At 44.6% G+C, this 27,892-nt stretch overlaps 1 protein-coding gene across 1 annotated transcript in view; it reads left to right on the top strand.

The window, feature by feature from the left end:
• USH2A (usherin) overlaps positions 1–27,892 on the top strand; it is a 4,817,015-nt gene that overhangs the window by 3,855,637 nt on the left and 933,486 nt on the right. The window lies entirely within an intron of this gene.

Genomic DNA, 27,892 nt, shown 5'->3' with positions numbered 1-27,892 from the left:
TCCCATTATCAGAATCTGGTTGTCTCAGCCTCCCCATTTTTATAAAACACCCCCTTTCTTTGTTTTCACTATTAATTTGAAACACCCCTTAATCCAGAAATCAAGGAGTCCATAAACAATTACAACACCCTAATGCTTGACATTTTCTAACCTGCACAAGACAACTAGACATCTCTGTGTGTTGCGCTACTGGTCTTCATATCACAGAATTGTTTAACACAAGCATCATCTCAATAAAATGTGCAAGTGTGCATGCATTACACTGTTTCAGGCTTATGTGATGCAAGCATTTACTGTAGAGAATACGGAGAATGAGTTCCTTTGGTGAAGCGTGCAAAATATGTGTTGAATATTCCTAACGTCCAGTGAGAACAAACCTGATTTTTGCCTCTAAAATGTTATCAGCTACACACCATTCACTCCAAAGGGATAGACATGAATTGGAGCTTGGAAGTTTTACATGTTTATCAAAATATTGTCAATCATTAGGCATTCTTTTTTCCTGTCATCTCTAAGCAATTATTGTATGTTAATATGTAGTGCCAGATGGGGATATGACCTATTTGTTTCTTTCAAAGTATTTGCCTGACAGTGAGCTGGGACGTTTCAGGTGGTGTGGGGGGAGGCGGGAAGGGGCTATGAGCATTTTCCAATTCACACATGTTTGCAACAGCCCAGTAATAAAATATAAGACATCAAAGAATCAGACTTGGGGAATGACCTGTGGCCCGTGAAGCCCAGCTATGGGTATTTCAAAGACCTGGTTATTGGCAACCTGCAAAAAAAAAAAAAAATTGTAAGGTTTTCAAGGAGGCAGGCCTCTGTGTTTACACTTTAAAAAAAACACCCTTTTCAGTGTTTTGGGGGACGAGGATGCATACCACACAGCATTTGAGCTTCCTCACCCTGAATTTGAGTGTATTATGCATCAGCCCCATGTGTCATAAGTGTTCAAATGTATACATTTGTAGGCAGGGTATTAAGTGGGCCCAGGCTCAGAAATCTCGTTCTGAGACAGGGCCCTGCCAAGGCTCACTAATCTCCCCTGGCAGCCCCAGCCGCTACAGAACAAGGCTTTTTTTCCTAAAGCCCGAAGCTCTCGCTAATGTGCGTGAGCTTCAGGCTTCAGAAAAAAATGCCTTTGATCCATAACGGTGGCGCTGCACGTGTGAGGCATCCCTTCAAGCAAGAGATACCCGTGGACCAGCGCCACCATCATGGAAGGAAGGTGCAGACGCTGGAAGCTGCAGAAGTTTCAGGCTTAAGGAAAAGAGTGCTCGGATTCCAGCAGCCTCACCTTTTCAGCCCTAATGGTGATGCCACCATCCAGACTGAAAAGGCAAGGCGCTGTCCCCTATCAGGAAAGCCTTTAAAAAATAAATGCAGCAATCAGCACCCTCTCCCCATGTACAAAAGGCTGCCTGGCTGGGATGCCTGTAGCCTATTCAGCTGGGGCTTGTCAAGGGGGCGTGGCCTAACAAGCCATCAGCCAACCCCGTCATTAGGTCACGTCCTATTGATGAGTTCTGGCTCCTTTTCCATTGCCACGTATGGAAGGGAAGTGTGTCAGAGAAGATGTACAGAATGGCAGTGTTTCTAGGGCATTTATATTGACAAATAGTGTATCTGTTCACATTTTGTATTATTCAAAAATGTCCCTGTGGGTGACGAGGCAATACCTCTTCATGTGGGGACATTGTAAGGTGTGACATGCCGGTGGATTGGAGTGTGCAGGAAGCACAGTATTGATTGGTTGCCAGCATCAAGTGGAGGCCAAGTCCCAAAGGTGCACGTTTTGCAGTGAGCAACACAGGGGCGGCCTCTCCGAAGAGCTTCAATTTAAGTGTGAGGTAGGAATGTTGAGCCTGTGCAGTACAACTGATGGTCAAGTTACAGTGTGGTATTGGGGCTGCTATAGATTTGATTAGAGGGCTGGTAGAACCAATTTGCAGGCTTCTGAGTTCAGCAATGTAAGAGTTGGAGTTTTTGAGGAAGTTGAGAATGGGGAAAAGGGTGAATCATTAGTGGCAAGGGAAATGTAAGATTTCAGACGATGAGAGCAGGGTGGGATGGGATATGAATGGCTGCAAGAGTATAGGGAGTAGCAGGGTGAGAAAACAGGGTCAGAGGTAGGCGTTTTAAGTCGCAATGACAGTTGGGAATAGGAATAGAGAAGGGAAGTGTGTCAGAGAAGATTGGGAATAGGAATAGAGAAGGGAAGTGTGTCAGAGAAGATGTACAGAAAGGAGAAGATGCAGGTCCCAGAGAAGCAATGGGGACTGCAAGGGCGGGGTCATCCTGGTTGCCGGTGAAGTTTAGAATGCCAGTGGGAGGGACAATAGAATGGAGGTCCCTATGCAAAAGAAGTCGGGTGAGTGGAGTTACAGGGAGGAGTCCAGCAACTAGAGGGGCAGCAGAGACACAGGAGCTGAATAACTTTGAGAAACTAGAAGAAAGAGCAAGCAGAAGAGTGATGAGACAAGCAGGTAAAGAAACATGCGGGTAAGCTGGTGATGATGATTAGACGCAGAGGGAGACTTGGAAGGGACTTACAGTGGCAAAATAGGTGAAGTTGAAGAAATAAGGAGGAAAGGAGACATGGTAGACCCCTTGTCTTCCTCGTGGATCATATACTGGAACCTCGTGGATCATATATGGAACCAGAAAGAAGAAAGCTTCCTGGCTCCTGTTTGTGAGTAGCACGGAGGAGCCGAGGGTAGCCTGGAATTATGGGCCGAAGCTGGAAAAGCAGGTAATAATGCTTTAAAAAAAAATTGATGGGTATTTTGCATGTGTTAAGTGTGTGTCAGATATATGTATTTTCTCTGAGTATGTGAGTGGTGGGTGAATTAGATGAAATGTGATAGAGTGTATGTATGAATGTTCTGGTTGGGTAAGCATGTGCCTGTGTAGATAATGCAGTGAGAGTGGATGTAAGAGAAGGTGTATGAGTGAGTGACTGGCGAGTGAATGAATATGAACGTGTAGTGTGTTTCAATGTTCTGGATGGGTATGTACCTGTGTGAAGTATGCAGTGTGAGTGAACACGAGAGAAGGTGTATGGCTCACTGAGTGGTGGGTGAATGAGTAGGAATGTGATAGTGTGTTTGAATGTTCTGGTTGGGGGGTGCATTCATGTGTGGAGAATGCAGTAGAAGTAGAAGTATGAGGTTTATGAGTGAGTGAATGTTGGGTGAGTAAGTAAGAATGAGAGTGTGTGTGTGTGTGTGTGTGTGTGTACATGTTCTGTGTGGGTGGGTTCCAGTGTAAGTGTATGTGAGAGAAGGTATATGGGTGAGTGACTGGTGGGTGAATGGGTATGAATGTGATTGTGTGTGTGAATGTTCTGGGTGGGTGGGTGGATGCCTGTGTGGTGAATGCAGTGTGAATGTAGGGGAGAGGAGATGTATGGGTGGGTGAAAGGGGATGCCTGCATGTGTGTGTGTGTGTGTGTGTGTGTGTGTGTTTGTGCGCACGCGCCCTGGGAGACTGAGGATCACTAGAGCATTTTTGACACATCATTTATTGACTTTGCATGTTTTACTTGTATTTCGGGCAAATGTGTGTCATTACCTTGCTAGATTGGCATTTTAGTACATCTAGTCTAGCCATTGCTTACTGTGGAATCAAATGTGTTACTCATCATCTTTGATAAAGCAAGCATGATAAGTAGTAGTACTAACGTTTTGGTGCAGCAGCCTGTATACTTCTTACTGTAGCATGACCTTTTATTAACTGAGCATCTATGATGAAGCAAGGATGAGAAGTTTTCTTACAGGTCTAGACTGGCTTACATTGGAACAAGTTTGGACATGTTTTCTTATTGTGACATGTCCTTTTAATGGTCAAACTAACAGGAGTATTTTCTTACATAGAAGGACTGGCACATATTGGCAGAGCCAACTTTTTGCTGAGTGCCAGTAATGATACTATAAAAAAACCTCTCAAAGCAAACATGAGGATGTTTTTATATGGCAATACTAGTATATGTTGGTGGAACTAGCATGGGAATGTATGAGCAAAGACAGCATGGAAATGTTTTTATATTGATATTTACTGAAGGGACCGGCCTGACAATGCATTGGGAAATGCGCTTGTGCACTTTTGGTGATTTGCATCTATTGTACTTTTTTTCCATGAGTTATCCTACACCCTACAAAACCGATACTGAACTGTTTGGCCTTCTACCCAAATCCCACATTTTCACATTAAGTATGCAGCGTAATGCACCATTTTAACCCATTATTCAAAACATTTTCTCATGGGAGGGAGAAGAATCCCCCTGAACACCCCATCAACCTGTTTTTGTTAGTTTGGGCCCCCTCACTTTTCTCGGTCGCAATCACACTTTTGTGGCAAATATGTATACCCTCCAATAAGACTACTCACCGGCCACCACATATTTTGGGGCCAGGCACCACCCCCTTCTTTCTACCCTAGGTGAAACAGTTAAGCTTTCATTACATTGCATATTTACTTCTTTCACTTGGAGAAGTGCATGCTCCTGCAGCAGCATAATCATCATGTACATTGCGCACTTGTGCTGGTCCAGGCCGGTCCGGGGTGTGGCGTGCCCTGTGCTATGTAAGGAACTTGGGGGGTTCACAATAGTCCCCAAATTATGTGCTACACCACTGATTGGGCTCTGCTCAACTTGAACATGTTCAAGTGTGGTGTGAATGGTTGGAAGTGGCCGCAAACTTGACCAGGACCCTGCTCTGGTGCAAGACTGTTTAAGAAAATAAGCATTGCACAAAAAGTCTCAGAAGTGAGAGAGACATGGAGTGACCAACCACTCCCCACTCAAACTCCTTCTTGGAAAGGGCTTTGTGGAAGCTTCTTTCACAGACCAGTCCAGGTAGGGTCATTGAATAACGCACCTTGCACATAGAGCTCTGAAAATCGTAGATGCATAGAACACCACTCTGGAGGGAAGTTCATCCCCCTCCCCACAACTCATCCTGTTAAAAAAGATTGAAGAAAAGTCATGTATCACAGCCTAGGACATTACGGTGTTATGTTCGGCTGCGGGTTGTAAGGGAAACATGTGGTTGCTTGTAACATAATTTAAAGATAAATGTACACAGAGACACATGGCCTCAGCTTACACTCACACAATAGGTTTCTTCTGTCATAATGGTAGCTGACTCATAGATGCATTTAAAACCATGGAATTTTGTTGATACTAAATCCTGGTCAATGATTTAATTTTCAGGAGTTGCTCATACAGCATTTTGCCCCTGGGAAAACAGCAGCGCACGCCTCCCTAGGTCACTGCTGGTTTGGCTTGTTTAGCACATCAATGCCACAGATAACAAGTACTTCTGTGTTCATTGATCTATACATGTTTCATACACTAGATGTAACCTGCATTAGAGATTTTGGTTACCCTGTTACAAGTACTGCATTATGTATGTTTTACATATAGGCTCCACGTCAAATCTGGAAAATGACATTCCCCAAATATGTGATTGTGGACAAACCTTGCCTCCTTCTGTGCCTCAGTTCTTATATCTGGCTGAAATGAGAGCACCTGGAAACATGGGCATTAGATGCCTCTGAAGGCCATGTGCCATCACTTCCTGTGATGTCACCTGGAGGCAGGGTCCAATGACATTGCTTCCTGTGATGTAATCAGATGCCAAGGGCTGTGCGAAGTCACTTTCGCTACTCCTGGCATTTTGGTGAAATGACATCTGTGGAAGTACAGGAGAAAGCTTGTGGTGTATTTGCAAAGATGACTAATAGTTTTAGTTGTTCTGTCTATGCAGCCATTCCTTCTTGAAGTTGGCAGGCATGCATGCAGAAATAAGAGCTTATGGGAAACAACTGGGGAAAGCTATGGACAATGGGAGGCAATGTGGTGTGGGAGACATGTTGTGGTTAGTTGATGCCTATTGTTATCCACTTCAGGTTAAAGATTTCAAGCCAGACCTTGCATGACAGGGGCCAGAGATGTTGGTAGTTTGTTCATAGCTGTTGCCAAGGAGTTTATCGAGGGGAGTTGGCAATTTGTCTGTAGTTAATAGAGCAAGACGGGAAGGGAAAAGGAAATGTGACATTTTACACTTTGTTTACATTTTGATTTCCAGGGACTTTCCCTGTTTTTTTATTATGTAAATTATTTTGGTCAAGTTGTTTATGTGAAGTTTGCTAGTGCTCACTGTCCCAGTTTGTATCTAGTGCACATATGAACACATAACTAGATTTTTTGTGAATTGGCCCTTTGGTGTAAATAGAAGGCACAAGCCTGTGTAGGTGTATTTGTAGCCAAATGCCTGTGTATTTGTTTGGTGGAAATGAGGGCTGATTTGATCTATTTATTTAGTCAATCAATGCAATTTGTGTGCTTTTTTTCCCTGTGTTCTGTGTTATCCTGAACCAACTAGTGTTTTCAATTCATGTGAAAAGGAAAGTGTTAGGAAAGAAAAGCATTTGGGCCACGGTGTGAGATGGCATGATTTGTCATTTTGTACCAATATTAATTTTCCTATTAATTGATAAACATATTCTTTCTATACACCAGCCTGGTTCATGTCTTCACTATTGCTAAAGGGTGAGTAACCGATGTGGTTCTATATGAATCACAGACAGAGCTAGATTGATTTAAAAAAAAGGAATACTGGTGTGGCGCTTTCGACTGGGGAGGGAAAGTATTCCCTGCATCGACTATTGCTGCATAAATATCTCCTAACACCATTCTAAGTGATCTTGCAGGTTATTGTGGCAATTGTTGTGGAACTCACCAACCAAGCCCTTTCTGAAAGCTTTTGTTGCTTTGTGGTTTGAGGACTCAGTGCAAATGTTTGTGTGTCCAGCTCTACCGCTGTTTTTCTGTTCTCATTTTTAAGAGCAATGTCGCCAATGATTCTTTTACTTCAGGGTGCTCACTAGTCCTGCTGGAGCTCCACCCCAACATATGCATAGGCAATTGAATCATTGGTATTTACACTCAGTGGGCCTCATTACGACCCTGGTGCTCACGTAATGAAGGGTGCCGGTACGGGACCGGCACCATTCATTAAGGGATGCCTTATTACGAGGTCCCCTAGCTGCACCCACACAGAACGTCTGGTCAGATCAGACGTCCTTAGTGGGTCCCGCAAGGGGACCAGGGAGCTAATAACGGGCCCGTTATTAACTCCCTCCCCATTGAGCCATATGGAGGCCCAAATGGGAATGGGGATGTGTTTTTTCAACGAGGAATTACCGGATCCTCCAATGTAGGAATGGCCCGGTAATTCCCCAGTGAAGGAACCCGGAGCTGTTACCCGGTATGGAGGCCCAGTGCGTATTGTGGTGGCCAGGCATCTGGGCTTGTTCTGTTGTGAGGGACTTGATCAGGACCTGAAACATTCCCCAAATTATTGTCAGACAGGAGCTCAGAGGTTTAACAATTATTTTCGGTATATCAAGGTTAAATACATTTTAATGTATAAATAATGTATAATCTATTTTCAGCAACCATCTCTTGTCTGCCAAGTCACTGTCCATTTTACCTACTCTTTGAGGAAACATTCTTATTTAATGTTCTTTCTTGAATCATCCTCAAAGTTCATATAGGTGCTTTGATATTGTGTATTGCGGCTACAGGAAAAGCAAAGTAGTATAAAATTGCTATTAGCACTCTGAATTCAGGAACACTAATCAATAAAGGAATTTGATACAGCAAATTGTTAGAAATGTGGTTTTCCTGCTATAAGTGCACACACATTATTTATTTATTTATTTGCTGGTGTTTTATATTACACTCCGTATGAACGTGAGCCGCTTCAGTGCTTTATTTGTCAGAAAGAAGTGTTAAAGATATTTAAAATGGCCATTCTGCTATAACAGACCAGCCTGTGCATGTGTTCATTTTTGTTTTGCATCCTACTGGTCGCATATTGGCCACTTCAGATCCCACTTGATCCACATCCAGCCGTGTATGTCCATCCAAGGGTGAGCGTCAACAGAATCAGTGATACGTGGCCTGTTTCCTCTGAGGAAAATAATTACAAGCAATGGCTGTTGTTTGAGTGTTGTCAAAATATTCATCTGTGAATTCTGGAGCCGTGAACTGCTGGATTCATAACTTGTTCAATTTCTGGACACAGGGCCGTAACAAATACACCTGCATCGATTGCGGTAAAGAGGGCCCTCAACATTGAGGGCCCATTAAATTGGCCCATGTGTTTTCATGGTCGAGCCTAGAAGCACTTGTGTAGAGGTGAGTTATAAATGTCATAAATATCAATGCCCACACACCACATTTACCAGAGGGTGGGCCTTCATTTATGCCACTTATTATGCACTGTGAGGCCTGATAGAAGAAATCTTGCACCAGTACAAGTGCAATTTTGCACGGTAGCACTAGAGAAAATAAATGGTGCTAGTGCAAACAATGTGCTTTCATTGAATTTTTTCACTCGTTAAAAATGTGCGCTGGGGAAAAATGTATTAAAAGAATACATTTTTGCAATAGGTCATTGCATGCCTTACTGCAAATAGCATGCAAAATTGCACTTGCAACAGTGCATCATTTATGTATTCTGCCCTCATAGTGTTGTATGTTAACTCAGATAACTGTGGCGCCTGGAGCCATACAGAGAATTATGGTCCGATAAATATAGTCCATTATGCTTGTTGTGACATTGAATTAGATTTTACCTCCTGGGATCTGCTTCCGGAACTGTGCCCTGATTGCTGGCCTTTAAATGCCAAAAAAGTGATGGGTGGAAGGATTTGAATAAATCTGAACCAATGGCATTGCTCTGGGAAACCTTCCACATCACTGTTTTTTAGCCTGTCTTCGCCATTGCAAAAGGGTTCCAGCTATATGCAAATCATTCAAGTACTACCACCAATGAGATCAGAAACACAAAAAGTTGGATATCTACCACACCATTTGTTTGCTTATTGGTTTGTTTAGTATTTATACAGCGTGCCACACCCTGGGGTATCTGTGCGCTTTGCAAGACATCTTAGGATACATAAATACATATGGAAAGGATATTGACACAAAGTAGAATGTAGACAGGTAATAGAAGCAATGTAACAACATAATAGTACAGTATAGTGGCAGCAGGAGCAGGAAACTAAGCGTGCATAGATACATATGTCAAAGAGAAAGGTTATGCAGACAGGCCAGTAAAAGGCTAGTGTCATCCAGTTTCTAAGCATCTGGTTTATAGACTCAAACGATGTATGCGTTGTCCTTGGTAAGTAGCCAATTTGTGGTGTTAGACCTGAAACAGTATAGGTTAGGGTCAGTGCGTACGTTCAGTGGGAGGGCCTTCCATGCAAGGGCTGCTTGAACCGGGAAGCTAGTACCTCCAGCTCTTTTTAGGTTAAAGCGCGGCAAGATAATGTGGCAGGAGTTGGCTGATCTCATAGGTCTGGAAGAGGTTTTTAGCGCAATTATGTCCATAAGGTATTTGGGGCAGCATTGTGCAGGCATTTATAGGAGATGGAAACAAGTTTAAAGTAGATTCTATCCTGAATAGAGAGTCATTTATGACTTCTTCTTGTTGCGGATATGTGGTCTTTTCTTGGGATACTCAGAGCAGTTCTTAGAGCATTATTTTACAGGGTTTGGAGTTTGTAAAGTACTTGTTTATTTGCACCTCCATAAAGAGCATTGCAGTAATCAAGTTTGGACAGGATTAGTGCTCGTGCCAAGATCATGCGGCTGTTGGTAGAGAGATAGTTTTTGCATGTATGAATCAGTTTGCAAGTATAGCCCGTAGCTGTAGCAGTGGCATTAGCTTGTTTCTTGAGGTTTAAGGCCGAGTCAAGATGGAAGCCTAAGGTTTTAGTTTCCTTGGCTGTAGTGATCAGGTTACCGTCTATATTGAACGAGGTGTATTTAGGGTTGAGTTTTTTTAGATAGATGGGGCACCTAGAATGAGAATTTCAGTCTTGTCTTCATTCAGGCACAAGCTTTGGGTGACCATCCATGCCTGAATGACAAGGTAGATTTTATTTATTTGGTCATTGTCCGTGTCGTAGTTGCCAGATAGTGGGATTAGTATCTGGGTGTCATCTGCATATTTAGTGTAGATGACACCCAAACGGTCCAAGGTGTCGACTAGGGGTTTAGTAAACACATTGTATAGTGTAGGGGAGACACAGGAGCCTTGAGGAACTCCGCAAGTGATTGGGATGGGGTAGGCACCGTCTGAGGGGGAGAATACTCTCATCATTCTGTTATTTAGAAAGGATTTAATCCAGGTTGTAGCTTCTGGGGAGAAGTTATCTGCCGATGATAGATGCTTGCAGAGTATATTATGGTCGACCAGATCGAAAGCAGCAAAGAGGTCTAATAGTAAGAGTAGTGCACATTGTCTATTATCTTTTATTAAGTCTATTTGTGTTTTTAGATCTAGTAACGTTGTTTCGGTCCCATGCAAGGGTCTAAATCTGGATTGTCTGACCCCAAGGAGATTGTTGATCTCTAGGTAAACCTGGATTTGTAGGTAGGCTGCCTTGACAATAATTTTGAGGAGGAAGGGGACTGTAGTTATGGGCCTGTAATTAGTTGGGATGGAGGGGTCCAGGGAGGCTTTTTTAAGCAAGGGTAATACCCAGGCGTCTTTTAGGTTAGTAGGGACCTGGCATGATTTAAAGGAGGTGTTTATAAGCCTAGTGATGAAAGGGGTGAGATCTCTAACTGCATCTTTTATAACTTGGGCAGGGCAGATGTCGCCTTGGCAACGTGAAGGTTTCATAGAGTTAATGATTTTTGCGACCTCAGTAGTAGTGACTTTGGCAAATTTGAATTCAGGTATGGTGTTAGAGAGGGTAGTAGTCTCCCAGTACTGAGCTGTGTCAATGCTGTTAATGTTGAGTCTCTTGGAAGCAATTTTCTTTTGGAAGGTGGTGATTTTATTCATCAAGGCATTTTAGATGCTGTTGCACCAGTCTTTGTTTTTCAGGGGAGAGTCATTGAGAGCTATAGGTGATTCTAATTCCCTTAGGATTCCAAATAGTTCCTTGATGCTGGAACTAGCATTTTGGATCCTGTCATTGTAAGTTTCCTGTTTAGTTTTTACAATCTCTGCTTTGTAGCGAGCAGAGATTTCTGTGACTATGGCCCTCATTCCGAGTATGGTGGTAGTCATGGCGCTATTTGCGCCATGACTGCCTCCCATACCGGTACTGACTCCGGTTTGGTTCAATGGGGACTTACCGGTCCATTCCAGCCTTGGAGGGACCGGTAAGTCCCCATTTACCAAACCATTCTCCATTCCCATTTGAGTCCCCATAGGGCTCAATGGGGATGGGGAGGGTGCAAATAACAGGCCGGCGTATGCCTAGCCTGTTACCGGCCAGGTCCCTTAACAAGTCCCGTCCTTAACACCTGGTCAGACCAGGCGTTAAGGAAGAGACCCGCTAAGGGACCTCGTAGTAGTGCGGTAAGGGATTACCAGCACTGGTCTCCTTACCGGTGCCCAGTATCCCTTATCGCCCCACTCGGAATGAGGGCCTATGTCTTTGTTCTCCTTAGAAGGTAGGTTTTTCCAGGTGACCTCACATTTTCTTTTTTACGACGTCAAGGCTTTCAATTGTGTTGTATAGCAGGTATTGAGGTGATCGTTGGGTTTGCTCTTACAGAGTTTCAGAGGAGCAATGGAGTCTAGGTCCCTGGTCATGGTATTGTTGAAGAGCTCTATTAATTCCTCTGGGTCTTCCGAGTTGTTAGCGTTTAGTATAGGGATCAGCAGAGGAGCTTGTTTTTCAGCTGTAATGTTACGCTTGTTTCTAGTGAGTAGTGGAGGCACGATAGCCTTGGTTTTAGGGGCATGACAGTTAGCATTGATGTTGAATGAAATGAGGGAGTGGTCAGTCCAGGATTGTAGTTCAATGGCGGTAATTACAGTGTCAGAGTTATGGTCTGCCAGCCAATTCAGTATTCGACGTTTCGAGTGAGTGGGTTGGTTAATTCTCTGTGTGAAGTTTATTTTATGGAGTCTTCCAGGGATTTAGCAGACTGGTCATTTGAGTCAGATCGGCCTAAGTTAAGTCACCAAGTATTAGAATTTGTGACTTTGGTCTAGTGCTATCAGAAAGCAGTGTGAAAATATCCTCCTCGAAGTCTCCCGGGCGGCCGGGAGGTCTGTATATGAGGTGGATGGTAAGTGTGCTATTGTGAGATATTGCAATTTTAACTGTGAGCAATTCCCATGATTTGAGTGACAGGATAGTTGAAGGTCTGAGTGCCAAGTTAGATCGAGCTATGAATGCAACCCCTCCGCCTTTACCATTTTCTCTGTCTTTGCGGGTAATAGTGTAAGTATGGGATGGCTAGCATGAGAGATGGTCCTGCCGCAGCATGGAGCCAGGTCTCTGATACTGCTAGGAAATCGAGGTTGTTGTCCTTGATTAAGTCGGCTATGTCAGTTGCATGTGCAACTATTGAGCTAGCATTTATAAGCGCGCCTTTGATCAGGGAAGGTTTGGTCTGAACTGGAGGGTGAGGTAGATTCAGTGGGGCCTACGGGGCCAATGGTTTGTTACACTTTGGTTTCCATTTTATTTGGTAACGGGCAAGTGGTAGTAAGGTAAGGTAAGCTCAGCGAGGAACGGGGTGGTGTGTTTCGGCTGGGTAGGTTTTTTTGGAAGATGTTCACTAGAGGAGCCACTATGGTAAACCTCGAGGCAAGTCTTGTATTTCTATGCATGCCGCGGCAAGGTTGATTAGGAGTCGACTTAGTGGCACACCGCTCAATCCATTGCACGGGTGTGAGCGTGGAAGGGCCGCTATGGCTACTGGGCAGTTTGGCTGTTTGGAAATTTTCCAAATTGGCTGTTAATTTGAAGATAGGAATGGGTTAGGTTTAATGGAGTCTGAGATCAAAGAAGCTTGTAGCCTGTAGCGGGGCAGGAAGGGTGTAGGTTTGGCGTTGAAGTGGAGAGAGATTTTCTTGGTGAGTGCGGGAACAGGAAGTACGGCTGGCAAGTGTTGTCCCAGGAGGGGGAGACTTATTAGTACATCAATGATGAGCAAATGGATAATCATAATGAGGTAGCTTGCTAGTTTGGACTGATGCAGGTTATCTTTTACCAAAGGGCAAGTGTCATGCAGTGATATTGCGATGCTAGTTTTAGGCACAAGGATGCAGAGCAGTGGGCTTAGCCCTAATTATCTTATAGGATACAAGGCAAGGCTATGGGACAGTTGTCAAAAAGGGTACAATATATGCACTGACTACAGTGAGTCCAAGGTTATGGTGTAAATAATGAAACGATTATTAATTCAATACCAACATTAGACACCATGGTGAGGTGTAACAAGCAGCAAAGTCATTAACTCTAAAGTGAAGCAATAGGTAATCCGTATATAAGAAGTGAAAAGCGTACAGTATGAATGTAGGTAACCACAATGCCTTGTAGGGGTAGATAGCATAGGCACAGTTATATTAAACAGGCATTAAGTACTGGGTACGATTTCTTCTTATGCGGCAGGGTATTAGGTTTAGGAGGCTGCATGCGGTTTTGTCAATCCGCTAAAAAAACGTGTAATATATGGACAATATTCGTTGCATGCATCGGAATACTACTAATGTAACAGCAGTAAGTGTTAAACTATACAGGTTAAATGCACCAAATTACTTGTACTATATAGAGAGTATTAAATACAGGCAGCAGTATTTACAGTAGGGTTCATTCACGCAGTAGTATTGGAGAGATCAGCTGAAGTATTCACGACTGAAAATGTCCACGGCGATGCTTCTTAGGATTTCAGGATAGTTCTTAGAAGCTGGTAAAATCAATATCAGTAGTTGTAGCTATGCTTATCCTCTAGGCGTGTCATGGCGCTAGTGGAGTGCTAGAATCAGGTTTTGCTCTTTCAAGGGCAGGGCGAGCAGGATAATGGACTGTGCCATAGCTCAGTATGCTAACAATGTTAATGTGACTAGACAAATAAGGGGGGGCAGTTGCAAAGTACTTTTAGTAGGTTAGGCGTTCATTACGCTAGTACAATACAAGGTCATGTGTAGGTTCCATTTGGTCTAACTGGACAATGTCCGGAATCCTTGGGGTGGAGGCAGGATGTGTGATCAAATATATGAAGCGTTATGAAGCTCTTACCTTACGATACCACGATGGGAAGGGATCGGGCCCCACATGCGCCACAGTGCGCAAACAGGAGCAAAACAGGCGCTTATCTCTGCAGCGCTTTACTCGTAGTGTGCCGGCTTCCGCCTCCCGGCGGATGTGCTTGGTCTAAAAGGCTGCTGTTGCTAGGCAGCAAGTAAACAATAATATTATGCGGCCGATTTCGTTGGGCCGTGTGATAATGGAACACAACATGTGCCGTGCCTGCAATATGGTATGCAGTGGGTAATGGGCCAATGGATCTTTCTGTGGCACGGATGCAGGAATGATGGAAGGGGTAATGGCACGGGGATCATGCTCACCTCTTCGTTTCCTCGTATTCCTGGTCCGGCATCTAGAAGCTGTGTTCGGACAGCGTGGTAACGGTTGTCTTCTGGGGGCCGGGGGAGGGCTCATGCCCACTCCGAGGCATCTGTAGAAGTGGCAGCCCAGGAGCAAAACTGGTGCTTATCTCTACGGCGCTTTACTCGTAGTGCTGCATAAGCAACAAGGGGTTTCACATAAAAGAACAACACGTTGGATTGTCCCAAATTAGGGATCCTCCCACGATTATTCAAATGCGAGACCCAACTGTTAAGGGTGCATACAAAGGAAGACAGTAGGATAGATCTGAAGTCTAATCTATCCCTACCTACCTGTATTCCGCAGCTGACTAGAAAGCGCTGGTGTGCCGCTTATCTAATAGAGACAGAAAACGTAAAGGAAATTATTATCAATTCTAGTATGCACCCATCGAGCATGATCCATGATGGATCTTGCATTGGTATAGGGCCCACTAGGTACATATAAAGTGAATCCACTCGTTGCTTACAAATAACTAATGGTGGGGTAGATATCCAACTTTTTGTGTTTCTAAACTGTCGCCTGGATGACACCCCCTGTGAAATTATGGCACCTTTTGTGTTTTCTTTTTTTTACCAATGAGAGCAGCCCTGCCCAAACTGCTATGCCAGGTCCTCTCTGCACAGAAACACAAGCAACCCCAGACATATTTCAGCCTTGTTGGGTCTCCTCACTGAGGTGCAGCTTGGTTCCCTATGGTGTAGCGAGCAAGGGACCCACGTCTGGGCATACCCTCTCTCATATAGGGCCTTTAAACACTCCTACTCCGCAATCCATGTCACGCTCTCTGAGCACAGTGCTCTGGATCTGCAGGTTATATGTCATCTTACCAACCACAATTACAGAGTGGTAAATTTAGTTGTGTAAAAAATACCGAAAAACACAGATTTTTTGATTTTTTATTTGGGGGGTTAATTCCACCAATCCCCCTATGTTTAACCCTTAAAACACCACCCCAACCCCACCCGGACACACGTTAACCCGTTTACACCACTACACTTTATTTATGTAACTAATGGTCGCAGTATGTTGCGGTGTTTTTGTCCACTCTGAAATTCACCACTCTGTTTTGTTTCAGATATTTTGACTGGATACGGATCTTGCACGCCACGCACATCTCACTGTACCCTCCTTGGCATGAAATGTCCGCTTGAATACACGCATAACCCAGGCTGACCTCAGGAATACAATTTCAGGCCCTTCCTTTTGAAGAAAGCATTTTTATTTCTAGATGGGATGTCTTCCTAGATAATACATTTCAGAATGTTTGTCCGAAAAGCGTCTTCTTTACCATTCACGTGGACAAGCCTGCTTTGTTTATAATCGCATTACCAGAAGAAGCACAGTGCAGTTTAAGCGAGTTACATTCCAAGGCCGGGGGGTGGGGGTCGGAGGGGCAGGGCTTTTCTTCATGGGTTACACGACCCCCATATCCAGTATGAGTCACATATCCTAACAGTAAACTCCCTCTTGCATCATGGACGTCAGGTTCTGCCACTGTCTCTATGCAGTGTCTTGTATTACACATTAGTACTGATGAGTGGAGTCGCCCTTGATCAGATTAGAAAGCCCTGTGTGCTCGTGAAGTGCTAACGTACACAGCAATATATCGTTTTTGCAGATAATATAAAGCCTTCCATAAAGATACAGCTAAGCAAAGGTGGGCTACAGATTATGAAATACCAATCACTGAACAGTGCTAGAATCGACTTTTCCTATTCAGGACCAAGCATGGGGGAGACACTAACACAAACAACCAGGTTACATGGCCCACAACGCAGATGCCTGGCAGGATGAGCTTTGCTGGAATGGAATGATCGTGGTGGGCACGTTGTACACCTTTTGTGGCAATGGCATATATCGTTATTGGTTCTTGGAAATACATATTTTCTAAGGATTAACTGTGACGAAATGGCTACTGCGCTGCAGAAGCACAGGGATGAGGAGTGTTATCTAGTGGTAGCATTGAGGCTCCTATTCCGACTGTCCCACGAGATGATTTAGTGATTCTGGGCATATTTATGTATTTATTGTGCATTGACATATCACCTTATCCCACTGTATAGCACTCAGCTGTCTTCTATATAAAGGTGTTGCCTTCTCACTTCACTGTAAAACTGTTTAGACCATTGCCTGCTCTTTGGTTTTATATAAGCCATTTGATTGAAAAGGTCCTAGACAGGAGTGAGCTGACCAATAGCTGCACAAAGCAATTTTTTTTTGTGTGTGTTTGATTTTAACAACAATCCATAATTATGTTTGGTATATTTAAAACTTTAAAATACAATGCAATAGAAAGTTCTAGATAAGATTTGTTGAGACTAACATCACTTAGGGTCTCATTACGAGCTGGCTGGTGATGACGGTGGTCATTTTGCCAGATGGAATTAGTGTTACCGCTGTGGCGACCGGCGAAATTACCAACGCGTTACAAGGAGAGAGGAGTCAAACAGCATCAGTGGTAAAGGTAATTATGACAGCCATCTTTGAAAATCCAATTCTCCCCAAAGCTCCAATTTCCTGTTGCTATCCGAAGACAGGAGTCTCAGGGAAGACACAGGAAACATGTAAAGGTGAGGTGCCAGACATGAGGCTGTGCAAGGTGAAGTTCAGTGAAGGTGAGCTTCAGATGCTTGCAGGTGACATGGTGGCTCATGCTGGTGAGCTCTGTGGCACCGGGCAGCGGAGGAGCTCTGGCCAGAGGAAGGCGCCTATCTGGGCCAGCATCAGTGACAATGCTGTGGCAATGGGCAGGGTTCCATGGGACAGCAAATACTGCTGCAAGCATTGGAATGACATGAAGACCAGGGACAACAGCCTCCTTGCAAAACACACCTTGTCCTGACCCTGTGGCAGGAGAAAACCAGCAGCATCCTCCACATGGAAGGGATAGAGGGCCTTGAGAGTCCAGAAGTGGGAGAAAACAGCCAAGGTGATGGATCCTGGTGAGTATGAATGTTCCTTGTCTCATGAGAATGCACTGGCCAAAAGCTCATCGCATGTATATTTCCCCCAGCATAGATGGTCCAATGGACAGGGGAATGGCCAACCACATGGTATTGTGTATAAAGGCACTGCTACCACATGCATGTGCAAGGGAAAGTGGGCTACTGTGCAAACCCAGATGCACTCGAGGGGAAATATGCATGGGAGACCATCCAACCACGAGAAGCACCCATGTGTGCTCGGAACATCCAAGTGGAAAAATCTACTCCCTGCACCACCACATGTGCAAGCTATATTGGCTCTCCAGCACAAATGAGCCCATTCATGTGCCATGTACACCCTCATCAGAGACTACTTGCAGGAGCTGTTCTCATTGGCCTGCAACTGACTCTGGCCATCAGACAAAACGTGTATAGGATGACCATTGATCATGTTGTATGAGTGTTTTCCTAGCCCACATACAAGTATGCATGATAACTGACAGCATGTCACTTTCCACCCAACAGGTTCACAGTTGATTCTGGCTCATGAGGTGGGGTCCATTACTTCCCACAGGACCTTCACTTGTTGAAGCACATCAACCTCCACCCCTGCACAGGCCAGCCATCGCAAAGCAAGAAGAAGAGAAGGAGTGATGGATCAGGGCCAGGCACACAAGCACCATGGCAGCTGTACCAGGTGGTGAGACAGCCACAGTCCTCACAAGAGTTCCCAGTGGCTTCTCCACCAGCAGTGCACATGGCACAGTGGGCAGAGCACCTGATGAAAGCACACCACATTCAGCTGCAGGTTCAGTATCCCCAGTGGGTGCAACGGCCAAGCCACAGCCGGCCTCTGTGTTGATCCCTGAGGAGCAACAACCGGTCACTGGCACACATGATTCCACACCTGCACCCACCCTTCTGCCCCTGACTACTCGTCATAACCTTAGACAGACAACCATTCTCATCACTATGTTGATCTGGATGCAGGGAATGATGGCAGTGGAACACCTGATGCAGATGACACTTGAATTGGGAGAATGGGATAATACCCTCCACCCAATCTCATCCAGACCATGGCCTAGCGGATCACAGCCCAGACACCCTCCACGAGACGAATTTGCCTATCTACCAGATGACAAAATACCCTGGTTCAGGAACTTACACATAAGAGGAGTATGCCCACCAGTACGACCAACACCAGCCCGCATGGCTGATGACGACATCAGCGGCATGGATGAACTCGATTAGAACAACGACTACAAGTATCCACATCGTTAGAGATGCCATGATGACATAGCTAACAGACAAGAGCACACATGCCACCATGCACACTGGTCACTCACACACCAAACTACACGAAGAACATACTCAGTGCTATGACGTGGCGGACCGTCACACCCACAGACGTGCATCGTTTTTATTTTTCAGATAGGCCTTCTACAGCACCACAGAAACGGAAGGCGCCTGAAGAGATCGTGTATATGCTTGCTGATGCTTCTTCGCCACCTATCTCTATGAGACGCCATCATGTATATCTAGTGCTGCATATGATGATTTTTCATTCCGCTACCACCGTACTATGGATTATGTACCACCACCCATGAAAAGGCCCGAGTAGGCCGCGAGCAAGAGTCCCCAGGCTGAGGCCTCGCAAACGAAAACCCTCTCAGAACGAAATACAAGTGCTGACATGCAGAACAAGCCCCTAACGAGGGCCTACAGCCAAGGCCACGATGTTGCAACCCGCATGCCCAGAGCCCAGCACCAAGGTCACACCTGCGAACGCCAAGCCTCCAGACATCGAATAGAAAATCAAATGCTCATAATTCTGGTCCAGCTACGGTCTCTCTACACGTGACCAAGCCGAACTGACAAGGTGCCAAGCCTATGAGACAGAGAAGCCGCCAGGGTCTCACAGGTTGCAACAACAAAGCGGCAAGATGAACACCTTCAGCGATGGGAACGACTCGCTTATGAACCTATGAGCAGACCTGTCCGTTGTCTGCACAAATACATAGTTACACATTGTTGCTAATGACAGGTACACCACGAGCTGGGAACAACGATGGTCCCAGGCTTGGGGGCTCACGGGAGAACCAATCAGAACACAGGGGGGCTCACTACAGACGCCATTACTCATAGCCAATCACCAAGGGTCCCCTTGTTGCAATTCTGAAGTAACAAATGTTAGGGACAGCCCAAGTATACCACCTGATCTGGTTCCTTGCAATAACCTACATCCCTATATGCTAACATACTAACCCTACCACTCGAAGAACCAATCCTGAGTGGCAATAGGTTTTTGTACTAACTTTCCCAGGTGACGCGGGTAGCGCGTCATACTGTAGTAAAAAGGGCCTGCAAGCCCCTCTGAAAGGTTAGGTGCGCTTTCTCGGATGCGTATGAGAAACCCATCCCTGCCGTTGAAATAAACAGCAGTCTCAGCCTTGTTCCCTGTGTGTGTCTCATACTCATTTTTGGGGAGAGGAGTTGGGGCCTCCCCAGCCCGGAAGTCCGCAGACGGCTCTGCCAACCCCAGGATAATCACCCCGACACACTGGATTCTGGTCGTCCTGCTTCAGCCCTGTACCTCTCCATAGCCCACAGGGTGTGCCGCAGAATTAACTAGATGCCATCTGGAGGAGGCTGGACACCATGGAGTGCCACCAGATGCAAACAAAAAATATGGCGAAGATGCAGGGACAGCATCTGAAGGCTATACGAGACTCTGTGTAGGGCTCCTCACAGAGAATAGCCAGATCATTGGACTGCCAGTGCCACCAACTGTCAAAGGCGACTGCTGCAAATACAGCTGTAGCCCAGAGGGTGAGGAAGCTCACGGATGGCATTTGGACTGCTCCTCACCCTGAAACACATCTGGGTCCAGGAGTGTGAGCCTTACACCTCCCATCACCTCCATGGAGGGGCCATTGGCTAAGAGCCCACAGCACCGCTCCTTGCATAATGTGGCCCATACACTGCTCGAGCAGGCTGGCAAGGGCAAGAGGCCACAGAAATTACGTATATAATCTTGACACTATTTTACTGAGCACAAGGGAGGTGGGTAGGTATGGGTGTTGGGAATGGAGAAGTGGGTGGGAATGGGTGTTGGGGAAGGGAGAGGTGGTGGGAATGGGTTTGGGGGATTTAGGAAAGTGGGTGTGTATGGGTGTTGGTGGAGGCGGGTATGTATGGGTGTTGGGGATGGATGTTTTGCACAGTTAAAAAAAAACACATGTTCACTTAAAAAAATGCAAAGGCAATTATTTTTATGTGAAGGTGATATATTCAAAATGTGGCTATAAAGTGAGAAGCAAGTGAAAAGTAATGTGTCTAGAAATAATTGTCAATTAGTTCTTGCCACCCAGATGCCCATCCCTGCCTTCCTCATGCTCACTGTGTGGCAGCATTTCATCTGCAGGCAATCATTGTCTGCTGGGGGAGGCATGTTCTCATCAGGGGGCAGGGGAACATTTCACCTGAGGCAGATGTTGTGCAGCATGGCCCAGGCAACACATATTTGGCCAACCTTCTCTTGCCCGTACATTAGGGGAGACACTGCAAATATCCCTTCAGCAGGCCAAAGGTCTGCTCGATGCACAGCCTTATCCTAATGTGTGCCTCGTTGTAGGTGACCTCCTGTGGCATACATGGATTGCACACATGTGTCATCAGCCATGGGAGCCATGGATAACTAGAGTCATCTGCATGTGTAAAGTTCACAGATGTCAGTCACAGTGCATTCAGGATGCGTGGCATGTTTCATGGCATGTTGATGGACACTCTCTTGAAGCACTAATGATGCATAGTTGTACAACATGGTTTTACATTCCATTAATTGTATGAAGTGTTATATACTACGGGGGTACATATGCATTGTCGCTTTGATACACCATACACACAGCTCACACACACCAGTTGTGAGAAACATGGTCTGTGATCGGATTTGCAATGTGCATGTTGTCTATGTTGGCCTGTGCGTTGCTAACATGCATCTGCCCCGATGGCCGTGTTTTGCTATCATGCACCCGCCCTAATGGGTGATTGCTTGTTCGTGTACACATTTCAGGTTTCAGCGTTCCTTCAGTTATGTCTTCACATACATTGTGTGCAGATTGCATGCCATCACTATTTGCCATTGTTGAATTGTCATTGTGCATTGTTGAGCTGTGGTATTGGCTGTTTAGGCATATATGTCTATGCATCATGGTTCCTGTAGTCCTCTATGAATTACTTCCTTGTTGGGGTGATATAATGACATACCACTGCATTGTTCTGCAGGGCCCAGTCCTTTGGGTTGGTGGATGTCATATGCGGGGGGAGATGTTAGGTCCTGCATGTGTTGATCAGTAGTGGGAATGTCCCCCCCTTCACATTGCATTTCACTTGTGCTGTGAGATTGTTTTGTGTGATGGCATTGTACTAACCCAGTATCCATGTCTGTTGGCATCTTTGGCTCTCTATGTATGCAGGAAGTGTGCTGCTCCACAGGACCATTTCGTTGTGAGAGGAACCAGGAATGTGGACACACCAGTGTGTAATCATGAGGTTGGCATTGCAGGTAGCCTGGGCATTTATTGATTGATATAGCTTCCTGTTGCGGTATGCTTCTTCAAATGCCTCACTGGCAACCAGCGTCCCAGTGGTGCCGTCCAGAGCAGCAATTACGTTGGGCAGGTGGGCTGCTGTCTAAAAATGTGCTTTGGTGGCATTTATCTATGCCGGGGTGCTGGGCAGAGAGATGCACTGGGATGCATGGTGGAAGAGCGCATCCAGCACCTGTCCAAGCACAACTGAAAATGTGGGCTGAGACATGCCATGCCGCATGCGCACAATGTGCTGAAAGGTGCCAGTTGCAAGAAAATGAAGCATTGACACAAGCTTCAGGAGTGGGGTTAAGGCAGTTCTGGTGTTGATCGTGCTGTAGATGGCATTGTGGATCAAGTCGAGTAGCTCTGCAATGGTCTCCCTGTTCAGCGGGTACACGGTTAGCAGCAGTTAATGTCGAGGGTGAGGGCCTGACCTGGGGAATGGGTGCTCTCCTTTCATGTCATCTTCTCCTCCTCTCTGCTACATGAGCTCTGTGGTGCTATTCCTTATCTGCACTTGACTGTAGACCACTGGTGCTGCATGTCCCAGTTCACAAATGCTAGTGGCAGCCTGGTGTTGGAAATTGTGTTTGGTTCAGGTGTGGGCCTTATGTACTATTTTAGAGTGGATTGCGTGCACTTGTGATTTGATTTTCATCACCTCTAAGCATCTACTGCCACCTTTTATGTGTAAGTAACTGCATTGTGCTTTTGGTGGAATCATTGCCCCCTTTCAGCAGTACTTAGGTTGTATTTCAACGTGTAAAACAGCAGAAATACCCTTTTGCATGGCAGAATTGGCACAGTAGCGAATTCTGCCATATGTTGTTGGTAATTACACCAGTGTTAATTCTGCCAGCGCTAATTCTGCTGGCATAATTAGTGCCCACACCTAATTATGCAGTGTGGTATAAGTATTGGTAATTATGTTACAGCCATTTCAAACGCATACCCCCCAAATCGTTATGAGCCTCTTCGTATTCTGGTGTTTCTGTGCTCGTGTTTCTGTTTTTACTTTGATGATGGAGAACATTTAGCTAAAACCATTCAACTTTAGCATACATGCTTCCATACGTGTATTGATCTTTTTAAAGCGTTTTGGTTTAATTTGTGATGTATGTACTTTACAAATCAGGGCTACAAAAGAGGGCATATTTTAGTTCATGAATGTTAAATAATAAATAGTTGCACTTTGCTATATGAGAAGAACTGGAAAGCAGTTTGGTCAAGTGCACAAATTTCAGTTTGGGATCCAACCCCAGCTCTGCCTCTTTACTGGAGTGTTTGATCCAGAGAAACTCAATGAAGCTGTCACATTGTCCAAAATGTTCAGCCTCAAAGAGTGATTTAGGTCTTCGGTAATGCATAAAAAAACTCACTCATGGTTTAACTGGATATCGTCTTGTCTCACACATAATATTAGAGTTCATTGATATATCACACACCACAGTGCCATTTGGTTCTTTGCTCACTAACGCAATACCATTTGGAAACCACCATGGCACTCTTCTGAACTCAGTCTACGTCCCAATATATGTGCTTTCAGGTAGCTTCAAATCTGTATCAGCTGTCTACCATGCTACGGTGTGTGTCCCTTTCCCATTGCTTCCAGAACACTCTAATAAGCGCCACAGTATAATTTAATGTCCAGACCCTCAATTACTAGTAACTGTGGAAACGAAACTAGCTACCTGCCATACTCCACTGCCCAGCTGCCTACTTTCCAATGAGACACAAGTCCTACTCTTAGAAGATTATGATCTGCTTCTGACCTTGAAGGTCTCATTGCCATGCTTGTGAAAACACACGAATCTTGACATGGCTTCTCATTTGTTTTGAGACAGTTGCACTTGCATCACCAAGAACATTTTCTGTTTGAACATTAGCTGGGCCAGTTTAGGATGTTGATGACAGAAATGTGCTGCTGGCAACAAAGACTACTTTTGGAACGATTATTGCACTGAGTCATTGTCCTTTCCAAGCTGGGTTGTGTCGCACAATTATGCATTCACTATCCCTGCCGCAATGGGCCTGCTACCGGTACCTGTTTGGCCCCCTGGCCAAGACACATTGAAGTATGCTAAACCAGAAGCAAGTCTCACAGGGATGAATATGTCAGAATTGCAAACCCTACAAGCATTTGGCCTATAGCTCACACAGTTGAAGATCAGAAAAAGGAGACTTCTCTCTGGCATTTGTTGATGTTCAGTTGATGAAGTTCTCTTGCACATGCTTCTCGAGTACAGTGTTTCACATTGAAACTGTATCTTCATGATGTGCCATTCTACTGTCAACATTCTGTAATTCAACTATTTTCTATTTAAACGAGAGGATTCAGGAAAGTTGAAACCCAATGTTTACTTTTTACTTTTATTGCAAGAACAATCATAATTTCTCACACCAGTTGTGCCAATGTCAATGCACATGTTTGTTTCCTGCAATGATATCAATGTAAGTACCGCACTAAAATACACAGAGCCCACTCACATGAGGTGTGACTTCCTTAGAGGGTTATAACACACAGTAGATATTGTACATTTGTTTCCACTTAGCTGTGTACAAAATAATCAACCATTTCTTTACTTTGACTGTAGCTGTAGCCACTTGCATAATTGATTTACTCACACAAGCAGTTGAACATATGCAGTGTTGAATTCCAGTGGATCAACACATTTTTTCAATGTTGGTATGGGATATTGTGATGCATCTACAAACCTTTCAAATCATATATGTTGTTGGATGACTGGCTGAAATGCGAGAAGTTATTGTGTGCCACAGCAAGCAGATCATTGGCAGGTGAGCACTCTTTGAGAAAGCATGTCCCAACCTTTTAGCAGCAAAGATGTTGAAGTTATTTTCCATGGCCACAAAACACTAGTCTAACCGCTGAGGTCTTAGCTACTCTACAACCACCGGATCTACTTTATCCCAGATGTTTCTTATCCCAAAATCAAAGATTTGCAAGAGTAAAGTGGCTTGTTGGAGGGTGGCATGCAGCTTCTCTGTTAACTGTAGTTTCTCAAAAGTAGAGAGGAGGGTGAGCCAGTGTACTGTAAAAACCATGATTGCTTCACTCATCCAGGGCATAAGTTGAGGGACCACATGGGTGGACGGCGTCCGCCCACTTTTTTTGAGAGGGCGGACACCGCCCCCCCCCTGTGAATTTAAGATATTAAACAAGTAAATAAAGAAAACTAACAGCAGTGGCTGTGGCTGGGATTGGAAATGAAACCCTGGCCTTGAGCCTGTGAAACAATGAAACAAGACACTTAACTGCAAGACCACGGCAAACGTTGGAAAGCTGCAAAATGTCTCATTGTCACATTTTTCAATACAGAGGTGTTTTGATACAGGTTCTGAGATTTAAAACATGCATGCATGTTATACCTAAACAGCAAAGTAATATGAAAATCTGTTCCCTTGCCAAATGCTTTTTTGTCGTGTGTGGTTTTTTGCAATAGTGAAAGACAAGTCTGGATGAAATTTGCATATTTCACATCAATGTCCTGTTACTCCACTTCCCACTGCTCATCAGAGTCCCCCCACTCTTCTTTCTGAGGACAGGAGCCCTGCACTCATCCATATGCTGAAGTGGACTGTCCTACCCTGTGCTCTAACCGGTGACTTCCTCACTAAAATAACAATGTAATCATACAACGTAGATACAGCCTACTGTGAAAAGTAATTCTGCCTGGGAATTTGCCAGTGATAATATGCACTTTCCATCTTCTCCCTAAAATGGTTGTTTTTTAACAAAGGATTATGGCAGAAAGCTTGTTGCCAGAATGATCACACATATGGCATCCAGCCGCCACACACATGGGTGGTTCCAATGATATTGCTGACTGCATGTCAATGAATAACTGAAACTGGGCTGGCATAAACTCATTGTCCCATCCTTATACTATGTCTTGGGTTGCTGCTGGAATTACTATGCTGTGGGACTGACACACCTCTCAGTTCCAGAGTGACCATGAAACTCAGTGTTTCCTGGGTCCTGGATACAGATCCATATTTTCATCACATTCCTCTGCATTATTTCACTTAATGTTGCCTAGCATTGATGAGGTACCCCTGGCTACCATGGACACGATTTGTTTGGCAAAGAGTGCAGGTAGCAAGATGCGGTATTGACCCAGTACAATGACATTTAACAAAAAAGACATGGGACCTCATTATAAGTTTGCCGGTAAAATGAATACATTTTATTATCACAAAACCTCCTGATATTTTCGTGACCTTTAGTAGCCATTATTTGTATAAACTAGCTATCTGCCTTCCAGAGGCCTACTTCCTTTACACGGTTGAGAAGGGGTAGCTGTTGACTCTTCTGTTCCCTCATATGTTAAATTGCCTTTTTGAGTCAAGTCCCCCTCCAACAAAAAAGAAGGCTTTCCTTGCCCCCATTTTTTCTTTTAACACCACCTTCATACATATAGATTTTTTTTTTATTGGACAAAGTGCCTGCATCTGCCACAGATCTAGATGCTCGTTTGGCCCCAATTTGTCTTTGGTATTTATTGTGCACAGCCTTTTGAGACAATGCGAAAAAAAGAACTCTCGGAGCCACTCTGCGAGAATTAACACAGCCAATTGACCTGTCCTTTTGGAAGGTACCCACTTGAGAGTCCACAGCCACGTCTTAGCTCACTGTACCTTTTCACAGAGGAGAAATATCCATTTGCATATCAGTTGTCCCGCCCACTTGGGCAGTCCTATCATTTCGGTGATGGCCTGCCCAAGTGGATGGCACCAAGACTGATATGCAAATGGATATTTCCCCTATGTGAAAGGTACAGTGAGCTAAAACGTGGCTGTGGACTCTCGAGTGGGTACCATCCCAAAGAACAGGTCAGTTGGCCATGTTCGTTCTCGCAGAGGGGCGCCCAGACCTCTTTTTTGCCTTTTGAAACAATGTTAATAATTTCACTAACAGGGGGCCCCTTGCCATTGAGCGAGGGTTGGGGCACCTGTTCCTCCGTGCACTGGTCCTGGCCACAGGTGCGATGCATGTGGGAGGAGGAGATTGTAAAAATACTCTCTTATGAAGATAATCCTTTAAGAAAAAATAGTCAAGGAACACTTTGAGTACAAGTGTTACTACATCTGGAGTACAATATGTTTTTCGCAAGAAGACTTTAAGAATGTGGTCACAATTCGATGGGTAAGGACGTGGTAATAACCTACCTACACCTATTGGGTGTCGAATTAATATGATTTTGAAGAGCAAGTTTTTATCTAATACCTTTCAAAAGTGTCTCAATTTTCAGGGACCCGGGGAACAACTGACATATTGGAATGAAGGTTAATGTTTAATTAATTTTCTCTATTTGCTAAAGATTAATGATGCAAGCTTATTTAAATGACTTGCTTAGTAATAGTTTTCTGCTATTTATTTTTAAGGAATGTAGCTTTGTGAATCTCTTGAAGAAAGACATAAAATGTCCAAAACAAGTTGAGAAATAGCTGTGAGCTGAAAGAATTCCAACAATCATTCACTTAGAACTGCCGTATGTGATTTCCACATGGAACAATTGAACCTGAATTATCTACACACATTGAACATTTGAGTCCTAATTTGATTGACATTATGCAATGAATGTATGCTTGATTGAATGTAATCAAATGGACTATTCAGGCCATTTTTTTCAGAATGTAGATGTTAATTAGTAGCATATTAACGGAAGGGTATATCTGTGCCATTGAAATCTGCATTAGACAGAAAGGGGCACAAAGGAACCCTAGTTGACCCGTGCCTTTCCTCTGCACACCGTTCTCCTACAGAGTGTATGAGAGGCCATATTTGGTTGACTTTTATTCTCTGTGAAGTACTGCCTCACATTTGACTTGTGTAATAGATTAGAACACAAATTGGGTTCATGAGGGCATGATGATGCTGGTGGTCATGGTCATGATGGAGTTCTGAATTCT

The sequence above is a fragment of the Ambystoma mexicanum genome, chromosome 4q (assembly GCF_040938575.1).
Source record: "Ambystoma mexicanum isolate Mex_15411 chromosome 4q, UKY_AmexF1_1, whole genome shotgun sequence".
In the NCBI taxonomy this organism is placed as follows: domain Eukaryota; kingdom Metazoa; phylum Chordata; class Amphibia; order Caudata; family Ambystomatidae; genus Ambystoma; species Ambystoma mexicanum.
This window is presented reverse-complemented; position numbering and strand designations above follow the sequence as displayed.